We start from the raw sequence: 18,994 nt of genomic DNA on the forward strand, positions 1-18,994 counted from the left end.
GAGTGTCAGCAGACCCTGCGCCCCAGCTGCTCAGGTGCTTTTCTGACCGGAAGAGCGCTTCTTGCTTCCTTAGTGCTGGAAGGTGCTATGCGGGCTATTGGAGGAGAAAAGGAATCATTCCAAGATGTGAAACTGGAAAGCGACAGTCATGACTGGCTTGATAAGACATGCTCATTAGTGTGATAGTGACATGAACATCATAGGAGTCACTGACCTCCTTCTGACTGAATTTAAGTCCACTTCACAAAATGAAATACCTGGCACCATACTGGACCAAAACCTAGACAGTTCATAGCCCCTGGGGAGGCACCTATTGCTGTTATGATATTAAATGGACACAGTATTAAACCAACTCTTAATAACGTGTCATTGTACTCATAGATCATTGAATCTCCCAGCTCTCATCTGAGAAGCTTCTGTCTTTAATAGATGGTGATTTAACACAGTGACCTCCAATTGGCCAAGGTGCAGAGAACAAGAGACTGCAGAATGGTCAGCCATTAAAAAAAAAAAGGTCTCTACATACTCCTCCTGTCGTCTCCATGATTCAGGACTCATTGCAGGAAAGCGAGTGAGCAGAGGTGTAAGAGCCAAAGGTGGTGGAGGACTACCACCAAACATTATCTTCTAGACACAGCAGAGCAGCTGCACATATGGCTCACAGTGGGTGCAAAGCATGCACCAAACCTGTGTAAGTCTGATAAAACCTAATCTTAGCATGGAGGAAGGAGCTGGCACATCATCCCACCCTTAACTATGAAGCTGTTGGCAGTTGTTAGCTGCTGGAGGAGAGAACATCAGTTTAGTTGAAGAGTGATTGTGCTCCAGTGGAAGACTACACATCCAAGAATATTTTGGCAGCAGAAATTGATCTTGATGGATTTTTTTAAAAAAAGAAACATAAAGATAAACCCTTAGCTAGACTAACTAGAGGGCACAGGGACAGTATCCTAATTAACAAAATCAGAAATGAAAAAGGAGACATAACAACAGAATCTGAGGAAATACAAAAATAATCATCAGGTCCTACTTCAAAAGCCGATACTCAACAAAACTGGAAAACCTGGATGAGATGGACAATTTTCTAGACAGATACCAGGTACCAAAGTGAGGCTAAGAGAGAAACTATGGTTAGTGTACATTATATACATTTGGTGAAATCAACTGAGCATGATTGAAATCCACACTTAATAAATATTAATCAAAATGAAATAGTCAAATTGAAAAAGAAAAAAAAAAAGCTGGCAGAAGCTCCTAGGTACAGATACAGGTCATGGTGTAGCATGAGCACAGGGCTGCTCACAGTGCCAGCCCTGCTGTGACCCAGCTCCTAGGTACAGATACAGGTCATGGTGTAGCATGACCACAGGGCTGCTCACAGTGCCCGGCCCTGCTGTGACCCAGCTCCTAGGTACAGATACAGGTCATGGTGTAGCATGAGCACAGGGCTGCTCACAGTGCCCGGCCCTGCTGTGACCCAGGAGCAGCTGGCCATTTCCAGGTTCCTGTGATCTTGCTACTGTGGTGTGTGTCAGCAGGATCTAGGAAGCCATCCAACTTCCGTAGATTCAGCTATGTGTGTTCAGTTGCTAATTCCAAAATTTATTTCTGGGGAGCACCTTTCAGAGGTTTTATTTCAGGAAGGAAGGAAGCCATTCACAGCTGTCCTCCATTGCATATGGCTGATGGCTGTTTTGGGCCCATCTCCATATGCTCATTTTTGGGTTGTTTGTTTGTTTCACTCTTACCTTGTGCTGTTACTTTTTTTTTCCCAGTTTTTATTGGTTATTTTATTTATGTACGTTTCCCACAACCCCCCTGTCCCATCCATCCCCCTTCCCTCTGCTTCTATAAGGGTGCTTCCCTACCTGCCCCCTCACTCCTGCCTCAGCACCCTGGCATTTTCCTACCCAGGGTCATCTAGCCTCCACAGGACCAAAGGGCCCCCTCCCAGTGATGCCTGATAATGCAGTCCTCTGCTATATATCCAGCTGGAGTCATGGTTCCCTCCATGTATACTCATTGGTTGGTGCTTTAGTCCCTGGGAGCTCTGGGGGTTCTGGTTGGTTGATACTCTTCCTATAGGGTTACAAAACCCCTTCAGCTCCTTCAGTCCTTGCCCTAACTTTTCCATTGAGTTATGACAGTTATGCAGTGCAGGTACTGGTAATCAGCTCTTTTTCTTGTAGTTCTTAAAGTATCAAGCAAGCCTAAGCTACCTCACCTGACTTCCCACCAACTCATTTGTTATCTGTGAGGAATATGAGTATGTTGTGGATGCTGGGAGACTTTGTTTATATGAATGGAACAAAGCGCATGCATCAGTCCACATATAACTTTGTATATTTCAAATAATTTTAATATATCAAAAACCTCAGCACCTAGCTTGCTCTTGTCAAGTTGCAGAGGGAAAACAAAAAAAAAAAAAAAACCCTGAAACACTAGGATTAATGAAGTCACCTAAATTTATATGTTGATAGATAATGGAAGCTGGGCTTACAATTTATAATGGAGTCAGTGTCTTTGCTTCCTGTAACAATTCTATGTCGAAGTCTTCACCTTAATATTAGGAGGTGAGGGCTGTGAAGGTCATGGAGGCAGAGCCCCAGTGAATGGAGTTAGTACTGTTATAACATGCACCCTAAGCATTCCCCTGCCCCATTTATGCTGCAAAGGCTCAGGGAGTAGGCAGCATCTGTGAGCTAGAATGCAGGTGCTCACTACATAAGTAAGCTACTAGTGTTCTGGTCTAAGGCTTCTCCATGATAAGACTTCTCCATGACTGTGAGAAATGAATGTCTGCTATTTCAGTGACACATCCAGTGGTAATTTTGTTATAGTACTCGAGTGAGACAACCCATGGAGAGGAATGGGTGTGGAATATGTTGTCTCCACAGATGATTCTGTCAAAGAACCCAATGCTCTGTCTGGCAGACTGCCAGCACGCATTCTATCTGAATACAGCTCACTTTCAATTTCTTTTAGGCTGTGTTGAGCAGAGCTCCTACCTACAATATAGTAGCTGTCTATCAAATGTTTGTGGGATTCATCTGTAGGTTTACACGTGTAGATATAGCAATAGCAATTCATATGTGTGTGTGTGTGTGTGTGTGTGTGTGTGTGAGTGAGAGAGAGAGAGAGAGAGAGAGAGAGAGAGAGAGAGAGATCACCTAAGCTGTGTTAGCACAGAGAAACCACCTACCATTGTTGGAACAGTATGTATATGATACCACTGTCTTTATATTCCAGAGTTCCTCCTTTACCACATTGCATATTAACAGTGTGGCTGCCCACCTCATCCATCATTAGAACTTAGCAGGGCTGAATATTTGGAGCTTGTCAAGGATATTACAGTAGCCGTTTGAACTTCATACATGTGTTCTTCAAATATAAGGAATATATTTTCCCCTTTACAAGTTCATAGTTGCAAGCTTTTATTTTAAAAGCTTTGTATTGATGGTTTCTCCAATTTTCTAAATGTTAGTATTACCTAGGTGGTTGTGGCTTTAGAAATTACAAATGGCTGGGCATGGTGGCGCACGCCTTTAATCCCAGCACTCAGGAGGCAGAGGCAGGCGGATTTCTGAGTTCGAGGCCAGCCTGGTCGACAAAGTGAGTTCCAGGACAGTCAGGGCTATACAGAGAAACCCTGTCTCGAAAAAAAAAAAATATTACAAATGTATGTCTCTTCCCTCCAACTTTTTGGAATGAAATTCTTCCAACAGGAATAAAATTTAAAAAAAGAAAGCTGGGGTTTTAAAGCTTCCTAGGTTTTTTTTTTTTTTTCAGCTCAACATAAAAACTAGCCAGCATATTGCCTTTATTTCTTTTATACTTTTTAATGAAACTTTTCCATGCTGTGTATTTGAATCATGTTCTTCCCCTCTCCCACAACTCCTCCCAAGTTTCCCCAACCTGCCACATTGTCACAGTCCTTTTCACCCTTTTTTTCTTCTTTTTATTTTTTATAATTAATTACTTTGGCTCCTCAATCCTTCCTCCACCTCTTTCATAAAATTCCCTGGGTTTCCCTAATGTTTGGCTATGGGTCTTTGCATCTGTTTCCATCAGCTGCTGGGTAAAGTCTCCGAGAGGACAGCCATGTTAGGTTCCTGTCTGCACATACAGGAGAGTATCTTAAATAGTGACAGGGATGGACTCTCTCTCATGCCATGGGTCCCAAGCTGGGCCTATCATTAGCTTGCCGCTCCCTAAAACTTGGCTATATCTTCATCCCTGCAAATCTTGTAGGCAGGACAAATTGTGGGTTGAAGATGTAGTGCATCATTTTGTATTCCTATCCCTCCACTAGAACACGTGTTGGAAGCCATGGTATAAGCAATGTACTAGGGAGCCATCAGATTAAATCTGAGCGTGCCTCAGACATGTCTGTTTATTAATGTTTCCTGTATTCACTGTATCCTGGAATAAATACATACCACCATTCTGCAGGCATTGTGAAGAGGTAGAGTCCATAGAGTGAATGAAAGGTACAGCAGTGCCAACCAGCAATGCTAGGATGGAGGCAGAAGGTAGCATGCAGGTGAATTAATCAACACTCTAAGTATGATTTCATTAAAAGTTATGGAAGGTGAGAAGTTCACAACTGAGATGTTGTTGCTGAGCCTGATGGGGTTCTCGGTCGTATGACAGCATGGAGGATCACTACAAAGCAGGAGGGAGTCTGTCAGATTCTGAGTCTCATCAGAGGCTGACTTGTCCTGTTGGGCAGACTTAAGGAGGTTACCAAGGGATATCTGCTGCAGGGGCTTCTAAACCGTGCCAGAGATTTGAGATTCTGTAAGTTATTAAGAAGATGGACTTGACCAGGCTGAGCTGGGGCTGGGGATAATGCTCTCTCTACTTGGCCATTTTAAGAGTTCCCTGTGGTGCTGTTTCACTATCTGAAGTGAGAAGTGACAGAATATTGGAGATGAGCAGTGGAGCTGAGTTCACAATTGGCTTGAAAGTAGAATCCACGGGCATCTTTGGTGATCTGTGTATGGGGTACAAAGAAAGAGAAGGAGTCATGCATGTGCCCATATGCTGGAGCAGTGACCTAAGTAAGCAATTAGGTAGATCCTCATGGTATTTGGTGGGAAGAGAGTGCTTGGCAGGTAGTTGTGAATGGATGTGGATTTGAGATTCAACTTAGTACTTCCATTTGGTGTATTAACATTGACATAAGAAACGCATGTTTGAACAACTATCCCCAAAGCATAAGACAAACTCCTCAGCTCTCCAGGAATGCCCCTTTGATCCTTCAGTATCTATATACCCCTGCCACCTCTTCACCTCAAACAAGAGTGTTTCTGTCAATTCCTTAATGTTTGCATTTAATCTGGTCAGGTTTCTTCTTTCATATAGAATCCCTCAGTTTATTACTGTTGTTACTTTGTATGCTGGAGCTGCTAACATGGTGCTTCAAAGGTCACGAGCAGGAGTTCTTTGCTTCACTCTTGCCCAAAGGTTCTGAGTTCACTCATCTTTCAACATGATGTTAGATGTGGGGCTTACAAGGACACCTTTGGTTGGGGGGAGGGCCTTGTACTCTAGTTTTTTGGCTGCTTTTAACAAAATAGAATAATGGCCTTCATCAGAGGTTTCCTTTGGGTTTTCTTGATCTTTTGAGGTTGTTGTGCAAGGCTCTTTCCCTTGCTTGCATTCTCTTACTAATGCCATGCTAGTAGACTTTCCAATGTTAAACCAAGTTGATATTGCTGCAGTAAGTCCAGGTTAGTCGTGGCATGATCTGTTGCTGCTTTGGTTCTCTCATGTCTGTGCTCCTGTAGGATATTCTGGGTCTGTTTTCATGTGAGGACTTTGATGAAGATAAGAAGGAACAACTGCCTTCCTAGAATGTCTTGAATTATGTTCTTACTATTGTAGTGTGTGACAGTGTTTGTGGAGATTAATGGCATGTTTTCCTGCACCACTGGGAGAATGTGTCAATGTTTGCATCTTTTCCTATATCATGTTTTACTTTGTGTGAAGGAGTTTTATTTCTCAACCAATTTATTTACTGGTTGGGGTCTATTGAGATTTTCCATTTCCTTCTTATTTGAGCTTTAGTAATTTGTTATTGTTTTTTTGAACATGTGTGTGTTAGTGGACATGTTCTTGCATGTGCTCATATGTATACCTGAATGTGTGGAGAACAGAGGACAACCTCTGGAATTTCTCAGGCACTATCTACTTTTTTTGATTAAGTCATTGAACTGAAGCTCTCCAAGAATGCTAGTATGACTGGCCAGTGATCTCCAGAGTCTTACCTTTCTCTGTCTGTCCACTGCTGAGATCTCTAGCACAGACCACTATGCCTGACATTTTATTTTTAATGGGTAATGAGATCAATTTCAGATCCTCATCCTTGGAAGACAAGGACTTTACCCCCTGTGCCATCTCCTCAACTCAATGTATGTATTCTTCAGCAATGTGTCATATGACTTTTATTTGAGACAGGGTTTCACTATGTAGAGAGAGCTGGTCTAGAACTCAGTATGTAGACCAGGATGACCTTAGATTTACAGAGATCTGCCTGATTCTGCCTTCCCAATGCTGGGATTAAAGGTATAAGTAACCACACCTGGTCAGATGTTCTTTGACTTTGCACAAAATTGTTCATAATACCAAACAAAATACTTTCCACATCTATGGGTTTTGGAATGGTGACTCACATTCCATTCATCCTCTTTGTAATTTCTCTCTTCTTTTCAATATCTGGTATTTTGTGGTAATTCTTTTTGTTTTCCATGTCATCTGTTACTATTCTAAGTATTGTTTCTTTTGATCTACTTGTGTTGTATTTAGTTTTTTCATTTTCTAGTTTCTCAAGTGGGATCTTAACTTATGTATTTCATTCCTTGCTTACTTGATAGTCGTCATATTTATTGCTTTCAGTTTTAAACTCAGCACAATGTACAGTTAACGTTTTGGTATACAGTTCTGAGCTTGATAAGTGTTTGAGTTCATTCACTCATGACCACAGTTAGCATATAGACTAGTTTCATCACTCCACAAATGTCTGTCAACCAGGCACTTCATAAGCAATTCACTTTTTACTGGTAAACCTGATCTGTTCGGGATATGTGCATAGTTTTGTTGTGAATGGAATCATAGTAGTCAGTGCTGTTCTCTGTTGGGGAAGAAAAAGGTTCATTTTCTTGTATAACACCCAGGCTAGAATTCATCACTGAGAGGAATCAGGGCAGGCACACAGACTGAAATCTGAAGCTAGAAACTAAATCAGAAATTATGGATGACTGTGTTTTGCCTTGCTTCTCTGGTTTGTTCAACTGCCTTTGTGGTATAGCCTAGACCCACCCTCCCAGGTATGTGTCCTTAGTGGGCCAGGTCCTCCCACATCAGTCAGCAGTGAAAAAAACTGTGCAGTCATGCCCCACAGACCAAAGTGATGAAGGCAGTCTCTCAATTAAGATTCCCCTTTCCTTAATATGTCTAAGTTAATATCAAGTTTACAAAAACTAAATATGACAAGTGCATTGGGTATGGCTTCTTTAATTCAGCCCAGGATGTTTGGGCTATATCTTTCTGAGAATCAATAACTCATATCTTCTGTAAGAATCAAACTCTCATATCTTTGTGAGAATCAATAGCTCATTTCTGCTGTAGTTTGGATGCCAATGTTCTCTAAAGGCCTGTATCCTAGGGGTCTGGTTCTCACCATGACATTACTAAGAGGAAGTGGGACTTTAAGAGCTGAGACCTTGTGTGAGATCTGTGAGTCACATGAGACATGATTTTGAAGAGGTTATTGGGACGTTAGCCCGTTTGCTCCCTTTTTTCAAGGTCCTGATTAGAAAGTGATTTATTTTGAATCTCCACATGCTTCCATCACCATGGACTGCCTTAACACAAGTTCAAAGCAATTCAAGCAATCAATCGTGAATGAAATCTTCAAACCCTTTGACAGAATGTCCCTTTTCTCTTTATAAATATGTCATATCCAAGGTGTTTTTAATTTAGAACATATTAGCATAATTTATTGTTGTTGCTCAATAGTAAGCCACTATATGCACATATCACAGTTTATGCATTTGTTTTTTGAAAGGTATTTAAGAGGCACCACTTGGGGATATGAATGCTCCTGTATAGATTTTCTCAAAAACTAACATTTCATTTCTCTCAAATCAATGAGACCACAGGATCCCTGTATAACTGTATGTTTAATGGTATAAAAAGCTGTTATGCTATTTCCCAAGTAGATTTTGCAGCTCTGTTGTTGGGCACATGCACATTTTTGGTTGTTTAACTCTTCTTGATTAATTGACTCTTTCATTGTTACATATGACCTCTCTAATTCCTGGGACTCTCGCCATTGTTCTAAAACCTAATATGTTTGATTCCATGGTGCATATTAATACAGCTGGTCCAGCCCTGGTTGTATTGTTACTTCATGGCTCATCTTCACCATCATTTCCTTTTGACCTACCTATTTCATTATACATAAAAAGTATGCCCTTGATTCTTTGTCTTTTGTACATCCAATTCAAGAATCTATGCCTTTTAATCAGTTTGATTCAATTATTTATACTTTAATATAATATTTTATTTATGTCTAGATGATACACAAATCTTTTCTGATTTTCCAATGTAACTTTTCTAAATTGTTTTGTTGTTTTTTTTTTTTTAACACATTCTGTCAAAGGGTTCCAAGATAGCTGGGACCACATATGTAGACCAGGCTGGCCTCGAACTCAGGGAGATTCGCCTGCCTCTGTCTCCCAAGTGCTCTGAATGCAAGCAGGCACTTCCTGGCTCTACGTTTTCTATTTTTGATTCTACCATCTTGTATTAACTTCAGTTATTTCATAAGATATAGTATTTGTACTAATTTCTCACTGTCCATGTAGGATTGATATTTTACTACATAATATAGAATTTAGAAAACTTCATGTTGTCTGGAACCCTTCAGTTTATCTTCTCTATGTGGTAGATTTCTGCAGTAGTCTCACCTGAACCCATGGAGGCTAGACTCTGAACATGGCACTGTGGATAGTACTGCTTCCTAAATATACTGTTTATCTCTGAATGTACATGATAAACTTTAATGTCTACATTAGACACAGTCAGGGATAAACGTGAGTAACCATAAATAGAAGTTATAGCAAGATGCTATAGTAACTGTTATATGAATATGTGCTTTCTCTTTGTCTTTCTAAATGTTTCATTGTACTTTTCTCACCCTTCTTCATGTGATAATGCAAGGTCATAAAGGGTCTACATCATTAGATGAAGCTCAGAGCAGTGTGGCATAGTGTCAGGCTGATATGGGTTATTGAACACCAACACTGCTATAATCTAACTAGTAGATCCAATGTGACTACTAGGTAACTAAAGGGAAGATAGTGTATACTTAGTGGATATTCTGAATGAAGGAATGACTAATATGCTAGGATGATGGTGCTAGTAAGAGTGGATGCAGTTTTTGTTTTGTTTTGTTTGTTTTAAAAAAATTTGTTTTTTCAGTTTTATTAATATTTAATGTGACTTATTCAATAAGGCAGTTAAAATGTACCTGTGAAAATATATCATAATCATCTAGTTACAGTTATAATTACATCATCATAAAAGACATGGAAGTTGGAATTTTCTCGTTTTCTGAGGATTTAATTCTTTAATAGCCATCTCTCTTCCTTCCTTTAGGCCCAGTGACAAAATTGGGATGCAGTTTTAAATGTATGAATTGTTACTTAGAAATCTGTATTTAGTGGTTTTAGACCATAGTTGATTATGGGTAACAGAAAGTAAGACTCTACTAAAAATACCATCAGATACTATTACCGATAAATATACCGATAAAGATATTGATAAATATTATCAGATACTTACAACCACATATATTTAATGGAAATGATAAGGACAACCTGTTATTACCCACAGCATACCATTTATGCCACTGCCTAAAACTACAGGCTTCCCTTTTCAATAAGTTCCTGCCCGCCTAAGGAACTTCTGGTAGTGCTTCTTCTAGAGCAGTTCCAGTGAGTCATTTTCCCAGTTCCTTTGTCCAAGAAGGCTTCATCTCCATTACTGAAATTGTTACCCATGTGCAAAATTTTACATTAGCTCTTGTCCTTATCCTTGTAGACCTGTGGTTGGGTTCAGATGGTCCCCACTGTGTGTGCACAGCAGTCTTTCCTGGCCACTCTCGGGACTTCTGCCTTGTCTTGGTTTCTCAGCTGTTTGTTGTAGTTTGTCTGAGACTGAGGCTTTTTCTGTCCTGCTGGGGGATGGTTCTCTGAAGCTCTGGCCTCCATAAGCTTGTCTCTCACTCAGTTTATGAATGGTATAATGGCATCTCACATATGTTTGCACCAGGTCCCCACCCCTCTTCTGGGAACTCCATGCCTCCACTCTTCCATCCTCTGAGGGTTTGTGTCCCTAATGTTTGTAATCTCCTTACAGCTTGGATGTTGATGTTTCCTGCTTTCCACTCATCTCCGTTTGAGTCTCTGCCCTTCCTCCACCATCTTTGTTGCCAGGTAACACATGCAGTGAATTATGCTTTTTATGCACTGTGATGTTTTCCGTAGGACTTTACTGCTTTGTTTTGTTATTGCTCTCACTGTTTTTCTCAAGGCACACTGGCTTTAAACAAGTATCATTCTCTCATGGGTTGAAATTATTGGCATGTGCCATCATGTGCAGTTTTCATTTGATTCTTATTTATATTTTGTACCATTTCTGAGAATTTAATTAAGTCTTTTCAATGTGGTTTTCCTTATCTCTTAGGCCAGGGTTATAATACCTGCTTTTGCCTCATAGAACCAATATCTCTTTTTGTCTCAGGTGATTTGTGTTGTCCTGTAATTTTTCTTTTTTCTTTTTTTTATTAGATATTTTCATTATTTACATTTCAAATGTTATCCCCTTTCCTGGTTTCCACTCTGAAAACCCCCTACCTCCTCCCCCCTCCCCCTACTCACCAACCCACCCACTCCTGCTTCCTGGCCCTGGCATTCCCCTATACTGGGGCATATAACTTTCACAGGACCAAGGGCCTCTCCTCCCATTGATGACCAACTAGGCCATCCTCTCCTACATATGCAGCTAGAGCCATGAGTCCCACCATGTGTTTTCTTTGGTTGGTGGTTTAGTCCCTGGGAGCTCTGGGAGTTTTTGAGAGATGTTGAGGGTCCAGGTTAGTCCTATGGGATAGCCCTCCTCCTCAGCTTCTTCCAGCCTTTCCCTAATTCAACCACAAAGGTCCCTGGCTTCCATATATTGGTTGGGTGTAAGTATTTGTGTCTGACACTTTCAGTTGCTTATTTTGGCCTCTCAGAGGGCAGCCATGCTAGGCTCCTGTCTGTAAGCACACCATAGCATCAGTAATAGAGTGTTAGGCCTTGGGGCCTCCCCTTGAGGTGGATCCCAATTTGGGCCTATCACTGGATCTCCTTTCCCTCATTCTTTTCTCCATTTTTGTCCCTGCAGTTCTTTTAGACAGGAACAATTCTGGGTCGTTTTTGACTGTGGGATGGAAACCCCATTGCTCCACTTGATGCCCTGACTTTCTACAGGAGGTGGACTCTATAAGTTCCCTCTCCCCACTGTAGGGCATTTCATCTAAGGTCCCTCCCTCTGAGTCCTGTGCATCTCTCAACTCCCAGATCTCTCAGACACTGAGCCACTAGACAGGCAGCATATATATAGTTGATATGAGGTCCCCAACACATGTATAGCAGAGAACTGCTGGGTCTGGCCTCAGTAAGAGAAGATGCATCTAACCCTGGAGAAACTTGAGGCCCAAGGGAATGGGGAGGCCTGTCAGAGTAGGGTTGGGTGGGGAGTGGGGACGTTCTCTTGGAGAGGAGGAGGAGGAATGGGATGAGGAACTGTTGGAGGGTGGACCTGGAGTGGGATAACGATGGACTCCAAAAAAAGATTAAAGAATAATAATAATTTTTTAAACTCACTGAGTTCTAATTCAGTGGTATAACATTTGCCTAGCATGTATAAGACTCTGTCTTTGAGTTGCTGGATTACAAAATTACATAAATAAATTACATTTAAATTAATAAATACTTAAGTATAGTATATTGAAAGTTAAGACAACTGATGAAACAGAAAAAAAACCAAATACATAAGAAAAAAGAATTACCCGGGCAGTGGTGGTGCATGCCTTTAATCCCACCACTTGGAAGGCAGAGGTAGGTACATTTCTGATTTTGAGGCCAGCCTGGTTTGCAGAGTGAGTTCCAGGACAGCCAGAGCTACACAGAGAAACCCTGTCTCTAAAAACAAACAAACAAACAAAAAAGAACAAACAAAAACAAAAACAAAAAAAACAAAAGAAAAAAGAATTACCTATAACACCATATTAAAATGGCAACTGATTATGTCTATAACCAAAAGACAAAATGAAAAAGCCAATTGTATCTTCAATATACGTAAAGAAATTTACTGTCCACATGAACTTCTATAACAATGAAAATGCCTTTCAAGGGTGTGGTAGAGTTGTTTCAATACAATTGCATATGTATATATTAAAACAACCCCCCAAATTAGGAAATTAATTAATTAATTAATATATTTTTTCTTATCTCTTATAGTCTCTGTGATATCTAGACATGGAAAGCTAGTACTGTGCTGTTATTACTACTGTAATTATAAATAAAAAGAACAGCTGGGGTTGGAGTATTAGGGAGGAAGAGCAGGGTGGAGATAAGTAGATGGAAAAAATTAAATAGAAAATAGTCTCTGTGGTGGTTTAAATATGTTTGGCCCACGGGAAATGGCAGTATTAGGAGGCATGGTCCTGCTGGAGTAGGTGTGGCCTTTTTGGAGGAAGTGTGTTACTATGTAGGTGGACTTTGAGGTCCTCTGCTCAAGCTCCACCTAGTGTGTAAGAGCGCCTCCTCCTGGCTACCTGTAGAATAGAGTCCTCTCCTGGTTGCTTTGAGTTCAAGATGTAGAACTCTCAGCTCTTCCTCCAGCACCATGTCTACCTGCCTGCTGCCACCCTTCCCACCATGACGATGATGGACTGAACCTCTGAAACTGTAAGCCAGCCCCAATTCAATGTTTGCCTTTATAAGAAAAAAAATGGAGGGTTTTTTTTTGTTTGTTTGTTTGTTTGTTTGTTTTAATGTTTGTATGAAAAGTAGTTTGGGCTGAACTTCTGGCATGTTGAATCCAGAAGACCATTTTATTATCCAAGGAGGCCATACTCTATGATTCCAAGTGGACACCTAAAGCTACAAATAAACCTGACTCCTGTGGGGAATACACTTTTTCTTATGCATATATATCTACAATAACTTTAAAGTTAGGCACAGGGCTAAATGAGCAATAACCACTCATAATACAATGGAGCACTTATAATAATATACTATATAATACGTTAATACAATAAAGTCCCTTTCACACTGTCACCATGAAAGCTACAGATTATCTGTATGGCCATTTTCAAGTAATTCATTGTATCTGGATGATGATGTTGGCAAATCAGAAAGCAAAGAGAAGCCATTACCTGCTTCCTTTCATTGAAAAGGTGAGCCATTCAACAAGGACAGTCAGCTATCGAACACTGATGTTGCTGAGGTCTGCTATCAGAAATTGTAAGGATAAAAATAAAATGTGTGCTGTCCCAGCTACCTGCTCAACCATGGCTAGCTAAGACTGAAAAAAACAAAACAAACAAACAAAAAAAAAACCATAGTGCCAGTGTATTCAGTTGCTTATTTTATCACACACTCAGCCTATGCTGGTTCAGACTTCAAGTTCTGATTCTTAGGATACAGTTCCAGTGCCTCATCGGTTTTCAGAGCCTTTTCACTACTGTTGGATCTTGCTCACCAGAGACAAGCTTGAGCTCAGCTGTAGCTAGTCTCATAACTGAATTACCAAAGAATTCAGTGTTCTTTCTAATGCTAGGTTCATGGGTACCCAGTTCTGCGTGAGCCAGAAGTTCTGTGATCACAGGACTGCATCCTTGAATTCTTCTTCCTTATAATCGCCTGCCACTTCCTTTCAATGACCTGTGACAGCTAGGATTTGGGATGGGGTGTAGCTCAGTAGTAAAGCACTTTCCTACTATGTGCATTCCAAACACACACACACACACACACACACACACATACACACACACACACACACACAGCTGGTGGGCAGAGGGGAGAGACTTTGNTATAATCGCCTGCCACTTCCTTTCAATGACCTGTGACAGCTAGGATTTGGGATGGGGTGTAGCTCAGTAGTAAAGCACTTTCCTACTATGTGCATAACACACACACACACACACACACACACACACATACACACACACACACACACACAGCTGGTGGGCAGAGGGGAGAGACTTTGTTGAAAGTACTGAGCAGTCTAAGAGTCTGTCTTTAGGATCTCTTGTGTATAGCAACATAATTTGACTCCCATTCCTATTCATATCCTCATTTCCTTCTTTTGTTTTATTGCTCTAGCTAAGACTTTAATGACTACAGTGAACAGAGACAGAGAAAAGTAGACACTCCTGAATTTTTGTTTTTAGTTTTAATGTAGTGCCTTCAGTTTTCCTCCATTTATGATGTTGTAGGCTGTGGGTTTGTCAAACAGAGCCTTTATTAATGTTAAGGTAGGTTCCTTCCAGTTCTAGTTTATCTAGGGCTTTAGCCATGGAGGAGTGTTTGATTTTGTCAATGGAGATGGCAATGTGAATTCTGTCCCTAAATCCACTTGTATGGTTTATTGTACTTATTGTTTTATATATGTTGACTTCTCCCTGCATCTCTGGAATAGGTCCTATGTGATTGTGGCAAATGATCTTTTTGGTGTGTTCTGGTGTTTGGTTTTGAAAGTATTTTGTTGAGAATACCTGTAGGTATCTGTGAGAGCCACTTGGTCGCAAATGTTTCTCTGTTTCTATTTTGTTTTGATTACATGTCTGGTGGTGGAAGTAATGTATTGAGGTCATCTACTATTACTGTATTGGGGCTAATCTGGATATTAATGTCTGAGAGAATTTATTTTATGAAGCTGGGTACTCCCGAATTTTGTGTGAATATATTTAGGATTGTTGAAGTTGTTCCTTTGATCAGAGTGAAGTGACTATATTATCTCTTCTGATTAGTTTTGGCCAAAAGTCTATTTATTAGAATAGCAATGTCTGCTTGTTTCTTTGTCCAATTTGCATGATTCTTTTCATCCCTTCACTATAAGATAATATCTATAAAAAGTTAACTGTGTCTTTTTCTTATGTTTGAGAAATTTTCTTGTGTGACTTTACTGAACATATTTACTATGCCTTTGAGTTGGAATTCTACTTTTGTTATGCCCCAAATTTATAGACTTTGTCATTTCATGGTGTCCCAAAGTTCCTGAATATTTTGTTCATGTACTTTTAAAGATTTCTTACTTTCTTTGAATGATCTACTTGATCTACCTTCTCTGCAAGCCCCGAAATTCTGTTTTCTACAAAATCTGCTTTGTTGGTTAGGCTTTGTATTAGGTTCTTTATTAGGCTGATTTAGTTCTTCATTTACAGTCACTTCAGTGTGAGTTCTCTTGTGTAGTTCTGTTCCCCTTTTTATTTATATTTTAAATTCATTACGTTTTAATTATTTTATTTACATCCCTCTCAAGGTCTCCCACTTCCAGAGTTCTTCACCTCACTCCCACTCCACTTCCCCTCTGAGAGGGTTCCCTTCCAGGCATCCTTCTTCTCTGGGCCATCAAATCTCTGCAGGATTAGGCACATCCTCTCCCACTGAGGCCAGACAAGGCAGTCCTCTGCTACATATATGCCAGGGGCCCGGGAACAGCCTATATATGCTTTTTGGTTGGTGGCTCAGTCTCTGAGACTACCCCAGAATCCAAGGTGACACTTTTGGTCTTCCTGTGAGGTTGCCATCCCCTTCAGCTCCTTCAGTCGCTCCCCTAATTCTTCCATAGGTGGTTTTGATAGCAGTCCAATGCTTGGTTGTAAGTATCTGCACCTGACTCGGTCACCTGCTGGTAGAGCCTCTCAGAGAACAGCCATGCTAATCTCCTACCAGACAAGTGAATTCAGTTTTCATGTGCTCACTTGGCTTTATCATTTCGTGCAGCTGGTTTTGTGTGGGTTCTTGAACTTCAATCAGGAGCTTATTTTTTCCCTCTTTATGTTCAGCCAGGTTTTCTTTTGTATGTGTGTGCATGTATGGAGGGGGGAGTTGTTTGTTGTTTTTCATTGTTGTTTGGGATTTTTGTTTTGTTTTTTGTTTGTTTTTGTCATGTCATCTTTGACGTCTTTGAACACGTTTATAGTTGTTCTTTTGAATTCTATGCCTTGAGTTTCATCCAAGTTACTTTTGGGGACCATGATTATGAGATTGGTGGTTTGGGTTGGAGGACATTTTGTTGTAGTTTTTATTGCTAGTGTTTCTGTGTTGTGATCTAGGTATCTGGAGTTAGTTCATCATTTTTGCCTTCCATTGAGGATTTTTTGCACACAGGGCCAGAGTCCCCAGGTGGGTCTATAATGCTATGGAGAAGCCAGATCTCTTGTGGAGTTCATCTGTGTGGGCTGGGGGCCTCATACATAGGGTTCTTGGGCAGAGTGGGTGGAGCCTCCAGTGAGCTCTCTCATTGGGCCAGCTCTGGTCTTATCTGAGCACCTCAGAAAAAGGGTGTCAGACAGATGTAGAATTGTTCAAAAACTAAATGGTCTCTATTAGTTGAGAGATTATTTTTAATTCCAAATTTTTAGCATTAAAAGTATCTGTTAAAGTTGATCATTTTATTTTTTTCCTTTTGCCCTTGATATAGTAATGTTTATTGGTTTTTAATGTTCATTCAGCCTTATTTGGAATATATTGTTGGTATTATCTTTCTATTTTATAGTGTCATTGAATAATGATTTTATATGAATGACTGTACTTTCAATCATAAAATTAGAGGTATACTTCATATCATATTCTAAGGCTTCACATAAACGTTAGGAACTATTGTAGAGTTTGTTTAATAAACTCAGCATTGAATTAATCTCTTTTATGTTTGTACAGCTTTTAATGATGAATACAATTTAACAGATGTAAATTCAGTGTAAACTATGCTATTCAGACTTTCTGTTTTTGCATGTCATCTTTAGTAAAATGGATATTTAAAGAAATGTATCCACTCAAAAGTTGCCTAATTTGTCATATTTATATAAAATCTCATATTTCCATTTTGTGTGGATAGAATCTAAAGGTACTCCCCCATTTCATCCATGACCATAATGATGTAATACAACTCAGCCCACAGTCTGCCCCCACTTCCCTTCCTCATCAACTTTTGATATCAACATCTTTTCAATGTACCAAATATGAATCTGTTTAATTCTGTCTCTTTTTATTTGTTTTTAAATTCAAAATAAAAAATTTAAATATATTCTGATCATAGTTTCCTCTCACTTGTCTCTTTCTATGTCCCTAGCTTCCCACCCACCCAACTTTGTATCTTCTTTCTCTATCTTTAGAAAACAAAACAGGCAAATAGAAAAACAAACCAGAATTTTAAAAAACAAAAACCAAACAAAACAGAAAGACAACAAGAGAAACAAGAATACCCACAAACACATATGCCTATCCACACCAGACATCGATCTATGGTTAAAACAGACCGTCATTATCATTTTATTGCTATGTTCCTTTAGCAGAACAAATTGATTTTCTCCTAGGTCCTATCTATTTAGTTTCATGTTCTTGACCACTCAAGCACTGTTAGGTGTGTGTTCCATCTCATGAAGCAAGCCTTAAATCGGATCAGATAGTCATTGGTTACTCTTACAGCTTTTGTGCTATTATTGCACCAGCATATCATGCAGAAAGGACACCATTGTAGACCGAAGTAGCAGGTTTGTTGTTTACCTTTCTCCTCTGGTAGCATGCAGAGTACCTTCCAGAACAGTGGATACTAGTCCATAGGACATTGCCTCTAGCAATGGGGCCTTACCATCAGCTTGGGGAGAGCAACCAAAAACCTTGGCAATAGCCTGAATTATTTTTTTTTTGGGGGGGGGGTTCCATGGAGCCATTTTGCCAACAACTCCATTAGAGTAACCTGGAGTAAGATGTCTAGATAGGGTGTGGACTCCCCTGTTATTTGGTGAGTACATTTACATTTCATTCATACACAAACACATATTTCAATATATAAAGTGTGTTTATACATACATATATAAGTTTATGTGTGTATATATATATATATATATGTTTGTGTGTGCCTGTGTATATAAACACACACACACTCTTTAGTGTTAGATATCCTTCTCTGTATGCGTTCCCTTACCCTTTTTCCCCTCCTCATCTCCATTCTCCTATTCTAGTCCTCTGTCCCATTTCTGTAATTATATATTCTATTTCCCCTGCCTTGGGAGATCCTTCCCTTCTCGCTAGATCCTTCCTCTATACCTAACTTCTGTGGTTATTCAGATAAAACTATGCCTATCTATTAAAGGCTTAAAACCTAAAGGCTTAAATCCATATATAAGTGACTACATACCACTTTTGTCATTTTGGATCTTGCTACCTCATCGGGATAATTTTTTCTAGTTCTATCCATTTGCCTGCAAATTTCATGATGACTTTAAAAAAAGAACAACTGAGCAATACTATTTATCCATTCTTCTGTTGCAAGATATCTATGTTGTTTTCAGTTTCTAGCTATTTTGAATAGAGCAGCAATGAGCAGGTTTGAGCCAAGTATCTCAGTGGTAGAATGAAATATCCTCAGGTTATAGCTGGAACTTGAGGTAGATTGATCCCCATCTTCCTGAGGAACCACCACATTTATTTCCATAATGACTGTATGAATTTGCACTCCCATCAGCAATGGAGGAATGTTCCTCTTACTCCACATCCTCATCAGCATGAGCTGTCACTTGGGTTATTGAATTTAGCCATTCTGGCAGACATAGGATGGAGTCTCAAAGTAGTTTTGATTTGCATATCTCTGATGGCTAAGGATGTTGAACATTTCTTTTTTTTTTTTTTTTTTTTTTTTTTTTTTTTTT

The 18,994-nt window shown here is 39.8% G+C and overlaps 1 protein-coding gene across 4 annotated transcripts in view; it reads left to right on the plus strand.

The window, feature by feature from the left end:
- Positions 1 to 18,994, plus strand: part of Otud7a (OTU deubiquitinase 7A) — a 302,969-nt gene that overhangs the window by 90,395 nt on the left and 193,580 nt on the right. Inside the window, exon 1 of one of the 4 annotated variants that reach the window (XM_029480171.1) lies at positions 10,457 to 10,505. The exons of the other annotated variants lie outside the window; for them this stretch is intronic. The gene's annotated coding sequence lies outside the window, so the exon portion shown is untranslated. Of the gene's footprint in view, positions 1 to 10,456; positions 10,506 to 18,994 lie in introns of those variants that run through there. 4 annotated transcript variants of the gene reach the window in all.

Source organism: Mus caroli, chromosome 7 (genome assembly GCF_900094665.2).
Source record: "Mus caroli chromosome 7, CAROLI_EIJ_v1.1, whole genome shotgun sequence".
Lineage (NCBI taxonomy): Eukaryota > Metazoa > Chordata > Mammalia > Rodentia > Muridae > Mus > Mus caroli.